Here is a 17,688-nt window from a genome sequence, read left to right as displayed (position 1 = left end):
AATCGCGATTCTTTAAAATAGTTTCATAACCAAGAACGCAGGAACCCGTTGTAATGTGATAGGCAGGAATGCGCTATTAACATAGTTGTGCGTGCAGATTTGGAGGTTAATTTAAAACATAAAACAACAAACTGTGCTGTTGAAATGTTCGATTCGTCAAACGTCATTCGGAGTTTAACCGAATATCCTCAACAGGGCCCACAACACACCTTTCCCTCGTAGGCACAGAACGAGCTTGTCCATTTTTCCGGCTTTTGCTGTTGCTCACCGGTGCATCGTTGCAACAACAGGCACACCACCGGCTGGTGTGCTTCTGTAATTGATATTTTCCATTAGCGCTAACGTCAGAGTGTGGTGGTGGCGGTCGACGGAAGTGGTTTGAATTACAACATTACACACATTGACTCCCAAAGGAAGGGTCGGTGGTGGTGCACAAGCGCTGTGGAATGTTTAAAAGGGTAAATAATGCGCGCTTTTGCTTACGGAATCATCCAAACCGTTTGCGAAGCAAATAGTTGTGAACGAAAGGCGCACAAAACATGGTTGGGCCTAACCGTTCGATACAACCTATGCAAACGATATGCAACTCCCGGTGCATTCGGGGCGCGCATATAAATTAAAGCATATAAATTGAAGCTATTACGCTAAAAGGCTTTCGGGTGAAAATTTCTCGATTTTCAGAGTAACGATTTCACGTCCAAGAATTGAACGTTTTAAATTTAACATCATTAGTGCGAAAGTTGTGCGCACATTTTCAATTACTTGAAACCAAGCAAGTGTTTAAAGTTCAACGTGTTATCGTTACGCAGAAAAGGAATATAGCCACTGCTTAACAACATTGGAAATGCATTTAATGCAATGCATACGTATTGGCCATATTGGTTAAAGTTGCAAGACATCAATAATAATTAGACATCATTAGACAACGAATATCCATTGTCCAATGCCTGAACATCTTAGGTATTCGATCATTCCTTGATAGATTCCTTTTCAATTTAATACACCTTCCGGGATTTAATTATTCTCAGAGCAAGCAAAGTTGCTTCAAACATCGTCCATGGCCACCTCCTCCAAATGTCAAGCATTTTAAGCACACCCGTTTAGAAGAGCGATGTGTCGTCCCGGCGCCACTCTTGACCGTATGTTGGAGGAAATTAATTTAACCAATTCCTGACACTAAAGGTTACATTAATTTTGCTACAGTAAATTAAATTTACTGTTGCCCAGAGCCGGCCGGTTGAAAGGTGGCAGGAAATGAGAGTTCACGCAATAATCCTACACCGTCGACATTTGCAACACCGTTGGAGTGAAAATGCAATAGCGCGAGGTATATATAATCGGCTTTGATAAAAACCATTCGTCAATCCATTTATGGACATCTTCATATGCTCTGAAAGAGGATGGTCCATTGGCGATAATCTGAAGGAGCCAAGTCAGGGGAGTAAGGCGGACAGAATCTCAGCCTTGTGCGCCGGTGCATTGTCATGTTGCAATATTACTTTACCGTGTCTTCAGGCCCATTACGGTCTGTTTTCCATCAATGTAGAACATTAGTAAAATCCCAACATCCCACCACACACAGTGCATCGTCTTTCGGCCGAAACGATTTGGGTTTGTTACGGATAGGGCAGGCTTCAACAGGTCCATCCATACAAATGACTTCATTTGGAATCGTTGAAAATGCATTTCACGAACGACTTTGCGATGTTCCATCTGCCTGTCGGTCATCTCACGGGGGAACCCATTTTCCAAGCTTCTGGATCTTGCCCATGGATTTTAAAACGTTGGCTAATCGCAACTTACGCCACATTCAATGTTTCCACCAGATTTTTGTTGAGTTTGACTAGGGCTTGCATCTAAAAGCTCTTAAAATTCCTCCTGATCACTCTTTATCTTTGCTTCTTCTGGAGAGTCCTTGCCTTCTAACGCGTAATCTTCAAATGAAAACACAAAAAAGCAAATACTGCAAATGCTCATAATTTGGAACGAAATACGACATATTGTATATGGTGCACTATAAACACTTACTTAGTTTTTGACGGAATAAAACTGATATATGTTGAAGGCTAATGTCAAACTTATCCAAAGAATTTGAACCGGCAGTGCCTTAGGATTTGTTGTTCAACACACGTTCTAGACATAACTATTAAGGAAAAAAGGATCGTCAAGTCATCAGACCTCCATCAAAAGCAGCAATCAACCGCACTCAACATATTGAGTTTTAGTTCAGTTCAGATATTGGGTTTTCGTTCAATTTAAAAAAGAAATATTTCCACTTCCAATTTGTTGTTGGTTGATTTTTTAAATGGACGTTGGCGTTGTACAAAACTTCAAGGAATGTTGTTTGTGCGTCTAAAATGCTTGTCAGATGTTAATGATACCCTAGAAGGGATTGTACTACAGCATCTAATATCATCATACAGGTTTATCCTTGTCGTTGACAGATTCTGTAACAGCCATTTTAGAACCAAACTATCGTTCCTGGATGATACACACCATCTAGTTTCGATTCGCCGTTTGATAAATTCGATTATTTTGAAAAATCCTTCACAGATCATGATCATTTGAACTTAAACCATTATTGATAATAATCATAAAAACAACGTTCAACAACATTTTTGGATGTTTGTTTTTAAATTTTTGTTAAACAAAACACAACTTCTCATCAGCAAACATAAAGAAGCAACAAGATCCCACCATCTTTATCCTGCTTTAATAAGCGCATCGAAAGAATCATTCGAGCATGATTGATTACTCGGTACCGCGCCACTCGAACAGCGCGCATAAACTTTAATCTTATCAATGTCCAAGTTGGACACAAGAAGAAACATACATAAAACAAAACAAAATTCCCAATTCCAGTTTGGAAATTTCAACAAAACTTACTCCGATCACATTACACATTACATTAGCGAATTCGGGAACAAAACAGAACGAAACAATCAAAAAACGGGCGGCTTGCGCTGCTCTCGCACAGTTTAAAATGCTAAAGGTCTTTTGCCGTTCCCGCCTGGTTGGAAATGGGGCAGCGAAGGGAAACATGTTTCTTTAATTCGAAATTTAGTGAAATATATTCGTTCCATGTCGGGGAGATGGGGGACGAACTTTTCGAAAACAAAAACCCTTTTCGTACTACGAATAGTGATCTCGGTGGCAACATAACCCCACAGCAGGACGACTGACTGAGGGGGGGGGGGGGTTTCGGGAGATGAAGACTTGAATTGGAAAGGCATACCCCACCCCCCCCGTCGGGACATGGGGATATGGGTTAGTTTTATATCCAACGGGAGAAAAAAAAACATTAAAATGTAGCAAAAATAGCGTTCATACAATAAAAGAGGTAAGGATTTGCCACGAGGCCAGCATATACGCACATACGCCCTGGAGCAACGAAAACGGAGGATCGTTTCGCTCTTATCCTATACCACTTCGGGCGTGGAGATACGGTTTCGAGGATCTGGGTGTCACTGAAGAGTGAAGTGCGAAGCAAAAGTGAGATCGTCAGAAAGACAACATCTTGCGTTTTGCTGCTGCTGCTGCTGCTGCCCCAATCGACCCAAAGCACGGGGTTTGGGCAGGAGGATGGATGATATTCTTCGATTAATCAAGCGTAGATTCGCTCAAGCGAAGGAGCATAACGAAAGAGAGACCGACGAGCATAAACTAGAGAGCCTGTATACAGCCGGGGATAGGAAGATCGAGTCGATCGGCACACAAACTAGGCTCGAGAGTCACGGTGAAGAGCAAGAAGGAAGGGGAATGGCAAGCAGAGAAGCCGAAACGAAACCAGACACATAAATATCAACAACCGTGAAGTCAAAGTCGCAGGTTCCGTCACAGGACAGGGGTGTCGTGTCCCAGGACAAGGGGGTGTGTGTGCGCATGAGCAATTAAATGTGTGTGGCGTGTCGCTCTTTTTTCACTCTGCGTCTTCTAGACCCATTCCAGCCACCATTCAACATTAACACACACACACACAAGGGAGAAAAGGGTAGTAGGCATGCGAAGGAAAAATCAGAAGGCAGCATAAAAACCGTCTTGTCCATACACGCGCGGGTATGGCCCATAGAACGGGTGTGAGAGTGTGTGCGCGGCTGTATTTAAGCAGCGATTATCAAGTCAGTCGCGTTGCGTCGTTTCTTCTGCTGGTCGAGACTCTGCTGTTGGGGACCAAGGTTTATGTTTCTTCTGGCTTTTCTCGGACCGTTGCTCCATAGCACGCGTGTACCACCCTCCACCACACACTCTCTGTCGTCTTCCTGTTGGAGCTGTGGGTTGAGCGAATGGGAATCGGTTTTAAGATGGTTGTGTGAGCATGAGCATATGCACGACTGGAGCCGGGCCAGCAGCAGCAGGGCTATAGCATTGCCCGGGAATGGAGTTCTGCCCGCGGAGTAGGCTCATTGGGAAGCCTGTGGCGACCGTCCAGAAAAGGAATCCATCAAGGCAAAATACCTGATGGAGCTCTGCAGCAGACAGCCGCACGGTCGTTCTCGTTCGGAGCACTGTAACGGAACTCCGGACACTTGGGTGGTGTGTGGGGGGGTGGCGACTGCTTAAAACGAATGACATCTGGACGTTTGAAATGGGTTGGACACTTTCAAGAGTCCACCGAACAGTCTGCCAAAAGCACGGGGAACATAACAAGGAACCAAACAGAAATCGACGATTAGGCCCATTCCCGCAAAGCTGTGCGGAAACGTTAAACCAATTTCTATTTCAATGATGCCAAAAATTTAAACAAAAATACATCTTAATATTTTTAATATTGCACCACAATAAGCTCACTGTCTTGCGATTTCGGCATTGGCGCGCGTGATGATATCACGGGTAACCCGAGCGATTGTAACTCGCGATGTCCCGCTCTTTTGCCGCTGATAACACACAGCACACGCACATGGTGCGTTGCGTAAATTATGGCCAAGCGGTACGCGCTCGCCTGCGGGAGTGTGTGCGTGTGTGTAAGGAGAGATTGTGGCGGTTCATTAGATTTTCTAGTTCAAATATTTTGGACTGATAATCGGAATGGGCAAAAGGTAAACAAACATTCGCCCGAACATTCATCATTAGTCAGCAGAATCTGTCGGTTTCCGGGCGTTTGGAGTCTATTGAAAAAGGGGAACGCGCGCGATTAGCCACCGCAGACCACCGGGCAGACTGTTGACCAATCGTTTGTAAATGTTATCATGCTCTGCACATTTCGCCGCTACTCGGGGTTCGTGCTATCAAGGGGTGATAGGATTGAAGAAAGGAAAAAAAAAGTTCTACAATCGGTTATGCGCCATTCTCAACTCGGCAGGAACATCAAAAAAGCGATGAGTTTTAATCCACTAATTGCCATCAAACTTATGTTTATTATTAATTTTCGGTTTGTCCTTGCGCAGTAACTGTAGCTTGATGGAATGGGTTTTGAAAGCCGTGGAATGGAATTACCACATTAGCTGATAATGCTAGTATAAGCGCCGCTTATGGAACAAATGTCGGCTCCGTTGAGATTTGATAGCCCAAGCTATTAGATGACCCTTGCCGAAATTCCCGCTTTGACCGATATCAACTAGGCAAACAGAGTAGCAGTTAGTTTTCCTTTTGTTGCAGGTACTTAGGCTGGTGTCTAAAAAACATTAGCAACCCCATTATATACTAATGGATTCCACCGCTTGTGATATTGGTTTCGGCGAAAGAAATGAGATTTTAATTCGCAATTATTCAATGCAAGGTAAATATTTGGCATTATGGTCTTAATGCGCTTTTCTTTTTCACACAAATGGTCTAGCCCAGAAGTCGGAAAAATCCGTCCCAATAGTAAATGTTGAAAGATCTTAGAAACATCACGAGATCTCTTCACAACAATCAAGCCTTACAAACAACACAAGGACATTTCACAAGATTTATGTATATATATATGTGTGATTCATCATTGACTGTGTCATTATGAAAGCAATTATGTTTGTTCTACGCACAAATCGAACCCTGATGTCCATAACGTAACGATTATGGACACATACTATGTGACAGGTCTCGAAGATGGCAGAGTTTTGCCAAAAACTCAAAAACTTCAAAATGTCTGTCAAAAAATTGCAACGGTTCTGTCAAATTTTGCAGGTACTTTAAGATATTTTGAGTCAAGTACCATTGAAACGAATAGTCAGTCCTTGATACGGGGGATTTTGGTCCGGTCTGTTCGTGTGAAAACCAGCTTCGCTACCATCATGCCACCGGGCTGCCCCAACACGTTACATTTTACTATTGTAAAAACTTCGTTTGTTATAATTTGACCCTAATAAATAAAATCAATGTAGAAATATCAATTATGAATATGCTTCGCAACATGAAATAAAATATTCGATCCCGGAATACTAAATATAAGCGATATTTTAAAGTGAATTCGAATTATGCGAATTTCTCTGGCACGCATTATTCGCATAACTCGGGAAATACATCTAAAAATTCGTTCGGTTTGTCTGGCCCATAGCTGCACAAAGTTGTTTCTACTTTCTGGCCCTGTTTGTGTGAAAGGTGTGCCGACCCCTAGGGTCTCAGTCCCTGCTGAAAGCGAAACAAAACAGTGAAAGAATAATACTGCGTGGGATAGATACGCTAAAAGGAATTCTTTTACAAAGCCCAACAAACAGGTAAACAAAGTTATATGTGAATCGTAGCGCTTTGCTTACTAATAATACCGTCAACAAGTTTACTGATCGTATATTGCAAAAGCAAAACCTACACACGATCTTTGTGACCGATGTCCATTAACAAACATTGGACAATAATAATTCATTACCTGCCGGCATTGTTGATCATTAATTAAAACTATCCGTCTGTTGGGTTCAATCATCGTTATAAACCACACAACACCCTGAAAAGCTGTTATCCCACCACACACCACAGGCCTAGAGCACCACTCATCAACATTCCAAACCACCTCTAAAACAAGCGAACTATCGCATGTCGCTTGTACAAAAAAGACACAATTGGGACCGCCCAAACATGAGAATCAATTAGCCAAAGCCGTGCCCGGGCACCGCCGTTCGCAAATATGTTCACCGCGTTGTCATTTAGCTTTGGGAGTGTGTCGACCCGCGGCCGAAAAACCAAACCTAGCCAGCCAAGTGATAGCGGAGAGGAGGCTCGTTACTGCGAAGCAAAAGGAAAGAAAGGGATAAATGTAATAACGCTGCACACACGCACGTCGGTAATGAAGTACCGTCTGGTGAATTAATTCTCAAGACGAAGGAGACACCGCACAATAATAATATATCCTGATGGCAAACCGTGGACTGGAGTGGACAAATCTCCAACCCTAAAGGGTTGGTGGTGGTGCACGCCGTTCAACAAACATACATAAACATCACATTTATTCCGAACTCGGGTATGTCCAGTGAGTGGTTCCCTCAAGGAAGGCAGTAAATGGGAAGGGGAACGCAGCAATGTCTTACCGAACTGCCAAATTAAAATCCCTTCATGCCAAATATTCTACCATCCGAATGTGGATTCCTCCATAAGCGACAAGCGCCACACGAGACATTGGCCCAAACACAATAAAAAAATCAATATAACTCTCTTTCCTTCGCTCTTTTATATTGTTTTTTATATATATATGTTCCTCGTTTGATCGGCATAATTGTGATTGGGGATGTATATTACGATGGGCCCTACCCGCGGATGGGACGACGGAACAAGGGGGACAACAAAACACCGGAGCGCCGCACAGTGATGCGGCTGTTCATAAATTCATCACCACACACAACATTCGTGCGTTTATGCGCGCAGGAACGCAACTTTATGGGTATGAATGCCCAATGAGCCCCAACGAAGGCGACTATACAAACAACCAATTCGTTTGTGAGTAGCACAGGCATTTCGTACGGGAGTAGAGAAGGCGAGCAAGTTCCTTGAGCTGTTCACGATGAAACGAACGCCACAAAAAAAAACTCCAACCGACCGAAGAAGTTGTATGTGTCTTGGGGAGTTCCGCGTCTTCAAAAGGTTTTGTTTTTTATTCCACAACAACTTCTCTTGGAGACGCATTCAATATTCTTCAAACCTGCCGGCTTTTGCTTAGTATCCCCCAACCGGTCTCGAAAGAAACGAGAACGACCAGAATGGGAGATTTTACTTCTTCAGCCACAGCCCGTGTAGGCCAAAACGGTAAAAGAAACACAAACAAGCAATCTTTCCCATCCTTGTAGATATCCAACTTCTTCCACCCCATCACTCCCATCTTCGATGCTGGAGGGGGGCCGTGTGGAGCAAAACTTCTCCCCTCTATAAATATGCTAGATCGGCAAATGAACAACTTCGTCCGAAAGCTCCTGGAGATCCAGGGGTACAAAGTTTTTCAGTCTCCTCCTCCCATTGCTGATGTGTGCTTATACAGCCCCAAACACGAACGTTTCGCTTTCTCCCGTTATCGTGCATCGGTTTTGGGGGTTTTATTGCGCATCGCAAGACCGTTTCTACCAAAAACGTGCCTAATGCTCCTCGAGCAATACAAACACATGCACACCTGTTACTGCTTTTTTTATGGGCCCTTAATGCTACCACTACGTTGCGTGTGATTGTCGGCTAAAATTGACAATCCATGCTGAAGCTGAAGCTTAGAGAAGGAGAGACGAGAGGGATCTTCTATATCCACTGAAACACACGCTAACTCTCACATAGAGCTATTTCTAGCTGATCTCGAAAAGCCCGTTTTCCGGCAAAAACGTAGACGCGTATTGCTCCACTTTAGGATGTAAAAATAGCGCCCAAATGGTAAGTGAGTACGATGAAGCGGTAAAGCGTGTCACTAGCAGCCAATCCAAGTTTGGACGTTTTCCAACAAAATGTTCGCAAAAGAATAATCAACCTGACACCTTCACATCCCAAGCAAGTGAAGCTTTTCTTCCGTATCTGTTCTAATGGCTCATATTGGGTGATATTCGAAATTTAAAAACTGAGCAGCAAAAGCAGTAATTATGTTAATGCTCTTGTCAGAAGTTACGACATCAATAACTTTTATAAATATACCTACCACTTCCTTGTAAAACCCTCCTGATGTTCATATGCAACTGACGTTTGCGACCATTACTGGAAAGTTTAAATATGGATAACCTTACATCACCTTTGCATACAATGGAATTCGTAGCACATTCTTGGGAGGGTCGTCAATAATTTTATCTTTCCTTCTTATGTCTAGACCTGAAGGTCTTTCGGAGGGGTACACGAACCTTTAGAAAAGTCTCTGATACACATGACAGATCAGGAGCATCAGTGCAGCAAATGAAGATTCTTCCGAGATAGGGTTCAATATCCATAGAACCACCTCCAGTGGAGTACACCTTCGGCGTCCAACGGTTAAGATTTTGAGCATTAGAGGACTTTGATATTTTGGCCATCTATAGTCAGTCAACCTTTTACCTTATTCATAGAGCCATTTTTGATGAGCATGGAAGTCAACGTCCGGGAAGGTTTCAAATAATTTGCTTGTGCGAATCTGCTACATTTTCCACAGTTTGTACTTCAATGAAGATCCCACATTGTTACACGCCGGGCTTCTACGGCAGACCACGCGAAGGACTGGTCCTTTTGCTGAAGTCACAGGACGGTAACGGAAATTTCTCGGTGAAGCAGAGTCTATGGGCGATTCGTCCCGCTTACCAGACCTTCCCGCTAGTTGCTCCTTATCCAAAGCTTGGGGAGCCTATTCAGACAGAAGAGGGTAAGGTACCGAAGACCAGAGCTCTGTTAAAGGAAACTTGAGGTTTCTTCTTTAACCGATTCGCTAAAAACTTCTTCATTCGTCAATTGCTCCCGCTTATATAGCCATTTTTAACAATTCATTTACAATTCATTAGATTTAACATTTTCGTGTGGTTTAACACACATCACCCCTCCCTTATGCAACAACGCTATTCCAAACCAAAGGCAAACAAATCTCGACGACATTATTCAACGTTTTGCACTGTTACTGTCGGAAAATTACTGATCCGGTACTGCAGGTACCGGGGATTGCCTTGCCTCCTATGGACCACTGGGAAGAATTTCCCACTAATGAAATTCATTACCCAATTACCGATAATGACAATAATCAAGTGGAAAACATCCTGCATGTATAGAGTCAGCAATTGATTTCTATTAATCCTTCGCAATGGGATTAGCGATGAGTCCCCGTCCAGGAAAACTCTCGGAGAGTCCGGGGTTCCCGGGAAATTTTGCATTTTCTCAACCACCCACCAAACTCGCTCCCGAAAACCAAAGCACCAGGCATTTGCATTCCGCGGGCGACGCTGTTGTTGCCTGTATACCCGCGCCAAATAAGCCGCCGGTGTTATCATGAATTGTGTATCGGTAGTTGATTTTCGAAACGGTACGTCACGCTAAGGTGAAGCAATTTATTAAATTCATTTCCCCGGGATGTCTGTTTTCCCATCCTAAATACACTGATACCCCGAATCATACACGATACACACATCCCGGGAAGAAAGTGTATTAGTGTTTGTGTGGCTGTGTATATGGAAAATCGACTTTCTCCCTTGTTAATTTTTCCCAATCCAGAGAGAGAGAGAGAACGAGACAGAGTGAGAAGGAAACAAAGATGAAATGGGGCAACCTGTCTTTGGAGCGACAGGTTCTACGAAAAGTGAAGTCCACGCCGGATCCCTGGAATCGCACGTCATCCTGTAGCGTGGCATGTCGCGTGGAATCAAAACAAGACACGCTGCTCGTCGCGCTTATCGTTCTGCTCGATGCCCGTTAAAAGTTAATTTCAGGAACAGGATTTTATTTCGTTTAATGCCCCAGGATAACCTTTTGGGCGTGGGTGCGCTTTGTGTGAGCGCGGGCACTTGTGTATATATCCCAAAAAGTACATTCGCTTTATGGAGGGTGGTGCATTTCCGTGCAATTATTTAAAAGAAATTTAAATGAGTACATTGTTCACTGTTAAGTATTTGAGCACTCGCTGCTAACTGAACGGGTATTCCGGCAATAGAAATCGCTTACTGCGATCGATCTCTTGGAGGACATTCGAAAGGAACCAACCGAATACGTTACCCGGACGACTATCCGCCTTACACTTTTCTCGGCCGTTTGCATTCTCTCTCACTCTCATTTTCAACACCAACCTGATGCTTCTGGCAGATTTATGTTGCGTACGCTGAGGTCCTTTTCCTGTTTTATGCTTTGCAATTCCCAACATCACTTTTAAACGAAGATTCCACCTGTATGCAATGGAAATGGAAGTGCGCAACTAATATGCTATTATTGCAACGGACACACTTGCCTACTGTGTTACGAAATCCAATTCAAGGATGTGATGATGATCAACACACCTGGACGTATGATTGCTCGCACACCTTTTTGCGAGAAGTATTTCCCAATTTTTCCCACCCCTTATGCTCACTCTATCACTCTTACTTTTTCACTCTCTCTCTCTCTCTCTCTCGCCAGAGCCTACGGCTCTCGACACAGCAAGGTGCAAAAACAGTAGGTGGTTCATAGGAAAGTAACGGTGTATACGGCGACGGCGCACCCGGAAAAGTCATCCCCAACACACAACGGTGGTTGGCGACAATTTTCAGGTCCTTCTCGCAGGACCTCACGTCGGCAGGTCAAGTCGAAATGTAAGGGTCCCCCTTTTTATCTTCATTCATGCAGCGTTATACTTGGAACCAACTACTTCTGTCCCGCCGGTGAATAGAGCAACATCGGGGAAGGAAATAGGCATAAACAATACATTCTCATGTTCACCAATACACCAACGCGCCCGTTTGCGCACGCGATGTTGAAGTAGGGAAAAGAAAACCCATATTCCCGGAACCCGAAATGTTTACGTGCAGTTCAAGGAAAATGTCCACCCTTTTCCATCCCCTTGCACGGAGCTGGGGATTCAGAGGGTGGCGCGTGCCCTACTGCTGCTTACAGCTAAGGCACAGTGCACAGAAACACAAGCAGGGAACAGAACGAACACACACACTTAAGCAGGGACAAATTATTAAGTTTGCTGAAATGCACTTTTTTAAGGCGGAAATAGAAAATAAACGCAAAGGAAAACCACTCACCCGTGTTTAAATGGTTACAAATGTAGTTAACGTGATGATTTATATGTTGTCATGGCTCACTACGACCTAAACCAATATTAATGCTTTTCCTTTCCAGCATAATTGATTCACTTTGATGGACTTGTCGTAGACACGGAGATTTTCTTCATGAGAACAATTTCTTCTCCATCAAATTCACATAGGCACACCAGCACACGCACACATACAATCACAAATGCACAACAGGGACGTACCAAAACACGAACCACACAACATATATCCCGTTGGTAAGGACGGAAGGTGGACAGGGCGCAATTGGGGCGGTGTGCGTGTTTCTATGCTTTTAGCTCTATGCTTGATTCTTACCGCACCACAACACACCACACACACCTCCGCACCGGCCTTTTCCACACACACGAGCGCCGTGAGTGTAACCGTACTTGTACGTGCTCTCGAAAGGCCCTTCTCGGTTTACTACTGCTTCCGGGGATCCAGGAAGAAGCCCCAGCGTGCACTCGTTTTATTCCCTACTGCGTCGTTTCCGAGCCCTTCTTCGGTACCAACTCGCCCGCCGTTGCGCGACCTTTCCGAAAACAATTTTGACCTGGACCGTGCGTTGTTGACTGCGTTTTGTGCAGCGTAGGTGGAAAAAGGATTCCACAACACACCACCATAGCACACGCACTCACACGCGCGCACACATATCAGTAGCTTCTGTACACTGTTTACAAGGCAATCGTCATACCTCGCGTTTGGGTTGCATTTTCAACACAACAGAAAAGCAAAAGGACGTTCACACCTACACACACTCGTACACCCATACACACATGAAGCGAAGCACTTGTACGCGCTGCGATGCACGACTTTCATGCACGAAAAAAACCCCGAAATTCTATTGTTTATCTGTACACACACGGTAATATCGTTGCTATTGAAGTGACTTTTGTTTAGTTTTAGAACCGCGGTTCGCCGCTTTTTTTCTCACATTGCACCGATATTATGGATTTCCTCTCGATGGTGAGGAAAAGCTATGGGAGAATCTTCAACCAAGCACGAGCGAAAGAAAACACAACCGCGTCCGCTTGTGGTAATTCTGGTTGTCAGCGGATGGTTGTTTTGGTTCTCGCACTGACAGCATCAGAACTCGACTCATCATGGTGTAAACGCGCATGCCGAAGGCGAGCATAAAGTTGTCGAACACTGTCCAAGCTTTCGAACATGGATGATTTTCGAACATATTCTTCGAAACCCAGTCGACAAAAAATGTCTGCGAATCAGGTGTACTGAAAGTTTATTTTTTGAACAAAATTATTTATTTTTAAATCTAGTTACTAGCATTGGGTGTCATTAATACCCAATACCGCGAAGCTCAAAGTCATTGCCCAGTCCTTAAAAGGTGACTTTGATGGCTAACCGAGAAAAGGCTTCTTCACCGATGTCCTTAGGCATAAACTGAGCTTTGTGAAAGCTTACCGTAAGCTTCATTCAAACAAGGATAGGAGTCATCTGCAGGAAAAAAGGATGATATCCTGTGCTTTCAAATCTTATAGACGCGGGGCTAAACGAGATCGTTCAAAAATTAATATTTTCCAACGGATTATTTTCCATATTGCCGTCTATGAGTATATTTATACGTAAAAGAAGTTTAGAGTCAATCATTCTGATCCTTTAAATTAACAAACCTTAAGCTATCATCTTATGCCTGAATTGTGAATAAATGAAGAGGCGGAAAAGAACTAAACAAGCGAGAAATTCGGAACTGCTTTTCGTAACGTTGCAATGACATAACTGTTCGACTCGGGTTTATCGAACTCCTCGTCGCACTCCTCAGTTCGTATCGCGAAAAGAAGTTCAATAGTTGGGATACTTGAACGATTGGCAGTTAGAAGAATTGGGAGATCCACATTCTAATTTTCTACTAAAAAGAAAAGAAAAAAAAAATAGTAAGCAACAAGAAAGCATGTAAAAAGTGTTCATTGAGTTCTTCATACAACCAGTACACACGTAGTACTCAATCTTGAATTTTTTCCTTCTCGCATTTGACTGCTGCATTTTGCATATCAAATTTAAATGCAAGAATTTTCAAAATGAACTCCATCCCTTTGTTATGTGTGACCAGCGTGTTGTTGGAAAATGAAATCGAAAACGAAAGTTTATGTTGCGTTCAATATTTTACGAACAAAATGAACCTGCCAACGAGCGAGGACTAGCAAAATATGAGTGAAACAAAATAAAAAAAAATGGGAAAGGATACGAAAAATATAACTCGCCTACAAGGATGAGCTTTTGTTTCTAACATTTTACGACCCATAAGTATCTGGCGTTTTACGACTTTAAGCATAATGAAGGAATCTGCCGGGTGGGGAAGGTTTTTTTTTTCATCCAGCCCACCAATTGCACATTGGCGCTGTGAGAACCGCATATGAGGGGTTTATTTTGTGTTTAACTTAAAGTCCACCCTACACCGAGTGCGACTAGTGAATCCTTCCGTTTGCATAGGGAACATTGCACCACCCTTGCAGCGTTGGGTTGGGTGACCATGTGTATACACATTGTAGCCAATGTAGCATTGAAAATTCCAGCAAACCACTCCAACGCCACTCGTCCCGAAGACACAAGTGCAACGAGCGTTCGTCGGGAGTAATCGTACCAACTGGTGGTTTCCCTCGCAATGGGAAAGGACGTTTGGAAGGACAATATTCTTCATCATATTTTATGACCACTTCAGCGTCATAAAGCACGCTTGCATAGCTTGTCGCCATCGTCCTACCGAGTTGTGGGAGGAGAGCTAACATTTTAAGATTGATGGTTGAATCCACGCGACCACCGCCACCGGGAAGGGAAGAAAAAACTAAATGGAAATTTGATAGACTTCAGTTTTTTTTTCGGGCAAGGCATGTTTGCGCTTTGTGCCGGTGCAATACTTGCCGAATGTTTACGACGTCTGTTACGGGTGGATTAAAATGTATTGCCTTTGAAAAGCGAATTTTTGGGGGTTCTGTCAGAACATTTGATCAAATCTATAATATTCATAAAAATAAATAAGAATAACCAATCCTCAATAAAGCGCAGCACGGCCTAAGAGGGTAGGAAGAAGAATAATATATGAAATCTTTTAAATATTTTACATTCCATAAACAAAATACTTGGCTTAATTTAAATTAAGGCATTTTTTTGTTTCCAAAAGGATCTAAAAATTGATTCAAAAAGAAGCGTAATTTTGATAAAAACAATAATTGTCAATTCGCCGGAAAGTATGCAATCTGAGCTGCAAAATATTCCTATTATATTATGCCGAATCAAACGGGCAATTATAATGAATAATTTAAACTTTGGTACATAAACATTTAATTCTTGTTACACATAAATCAAACACTTATTTCACAGATATTTCCCGCCACAAAATCAGCAAAACGCAAAAAATTCATCCCTATTTGTAATCAATGCACTTTGCATACAAACGGTGTTGAAGGTGTTTACGAGTAACGCTGCAATCAACTTGCCGCGCGAATTGCATTACAACTTGCGTATGATTGTATTTTTCCTGTTAACGTTATTCGTGCTTCTTCGCCAATAATCTCACCTCCCTATAATCCCCTAGTAATCGTATTTTCTTCGCTTTGGCAAAAAAATGCAACCATAAAAACCACCAAACACAAGTGTTAGAAATGCGTTGTGTGTGTGTAGTAGAGTTTCCCCTGGTAGTATTTTTTCCACTCCCTGCTTGTGTTATTTAAAAAATTGCTTTATCTTTCAGTTCCCTTAAAACGGTTATCTCTCAGGTAGATTGCCAAAGCGAGGGGAGTTGCGTTTGTTGGCAAAGTAATGGCCAATCCACTTGTTTTTTTTTCGGGATGGATGGGATCGGTGACGGGGAAAATCACGGCTCAAATCTCAAGTACAACGCGTAGCATAAGGTGAACTAACACAGACAAAAAATCTAAAAAGCCACCACCAAATCGTCACAATTGGAGAAGGGTTCCACGGCAAGAAAAAAACATTTTTCCCAGTTTTTCCAATGGCTGTAACATCACTAAGAAAGTTTAGTTTTATTTCCTTTCCCCCTTCGGGTTTTCCGAGTGAGAATGGCCACAATTCGCCCCCAACGCACTTCTCGACACCTCAAACGAAAACGGTTACGATTGCAGGCAGAAATTGGTTCCACGGCCGGAAGTGGCTCAAAGTAAAATAGATGGTGTGAACTTGAAGCGGTTCTGTGTTTTTCCTCCGACTTTTCCCTCGTTGCTATTTTCCAGCACGTTTTCTCCCCTGGTTTTATTTGAAGGCATCGCTGGGAAGGGTGGATGGTAAGCTCGTTATGGGTTTCTTGCCATCGTTGGTTAAGTTCCCGCACAGAAGAAGCCCGCACTTCCGGGTGGACTACCACCACCGTACTGCGATTCACACTGCGGAGGCTGCGATTTTCATAAGTGATTTGTGGGATGCGGACGAAACGTGCGAAAGTGCGTTGTTTCAGAGTTTTCCCTTTTTACACAAAAAAAAGGGAAGAAAAACACAGCCACACAGGGAAAATCAACAATCTTTAGTGTGAAGAAAAGCAAAAACCAGCAAACAACGGGACGGAAAATCCGGGAATGATGTCGTGCCCGAGTGGTTACGCTAGCGGACGGAGAACAACAGAGACGTTCATCCAAATTTATTTACGTTGAGATTAGAAAAATTATTTATTTATTTATTCATGCAACAAGAAGTTTCACTTTCAATGGGATGTTTCCGTACCGAACTCGGGGAAGGGGAAGGATGGGCGGGAATCATCGCAACATAAACTGTGCTTGGGAGCTGAGGTGTATTTTTTGCCTTTCGGTTTCCGTTTGTAATAAGTAGAGAAGAACGTGACAAGCGCTTCTTCCACCGATAATCGGGATGCTGCTGGAAGAGATGATTTCTTTATCCATATTTAATATTGTAATGGGATTTTAACAAACGCTTTATTACCTCCGGATGCTTGTTCACCTTCCTCTGCTATTACTAGCCACATCAGAATCGATTTAGGTTTTACTGGTACACCGGTAGAGCAATCTGTTCCGGCTCCTTCCTGTTATCCGGATCCGGTTCCGGCATCATAATAGACGCAGAGGCGGAGGTCGAAGGCAAGGGTTAATTGTTGAGGTGTTTTCCGTTTGACGAAGGGTCGATCACGATTATCGGATCACGGTTACCATCGGTGGAACAAAGGGATGCAAATAATAATGAGTGCGATAATCGAACTTCTGGTGGTAGGGAAGAATAGAAAATATATTTAAAAAAAATCATGCATGAGTAAAGAGGAAGCAGGGCATGGATGACCTTTTTCGAAAGGTTTATGAGTAAGCAGATAGTATTCTCTCTTTGTATGCATATTTTAATGTTCTAAGCATCTGATTTAAAAAAAAATACTATATCAAATTTGCATAGTTTTGAAATATTCTGTCAACGTACGATGTCAGAACATTTATTATTATTTAAAATTTGTAAGAAATAAAACTCCTTTTTTTAAACTAAAGAAAAATTTCATGATTTGAAATACTTCAACCATTAAAAAAATGGAAAAGTAAAGTTATTTTACTAATAAAAATAATAATGAAGGCATTATTAACACCTTAAAACTAAATGGCTTCCACATGAAAATGGCCACAAATGAAAAATGAAAGTAAAATAAAAATAAAAA

The sequence above is a fragment of the Anopheles moucheti genome, chromosome 3, assembly GCF_943734755.1.
Source record: "Anopheles moucheti chromosome 3, idAnoMoucSN_F20_07, whole genome shotgun sequence".
Lineage (NCBI taxonomy): Eukaryota > Metazoa > Arthropoda > Insecta > Diptera > Culicidae > Anopheles > Anopheles moucheti.
Note: the sequence above shows the minus strand (reverse complement) of the source record.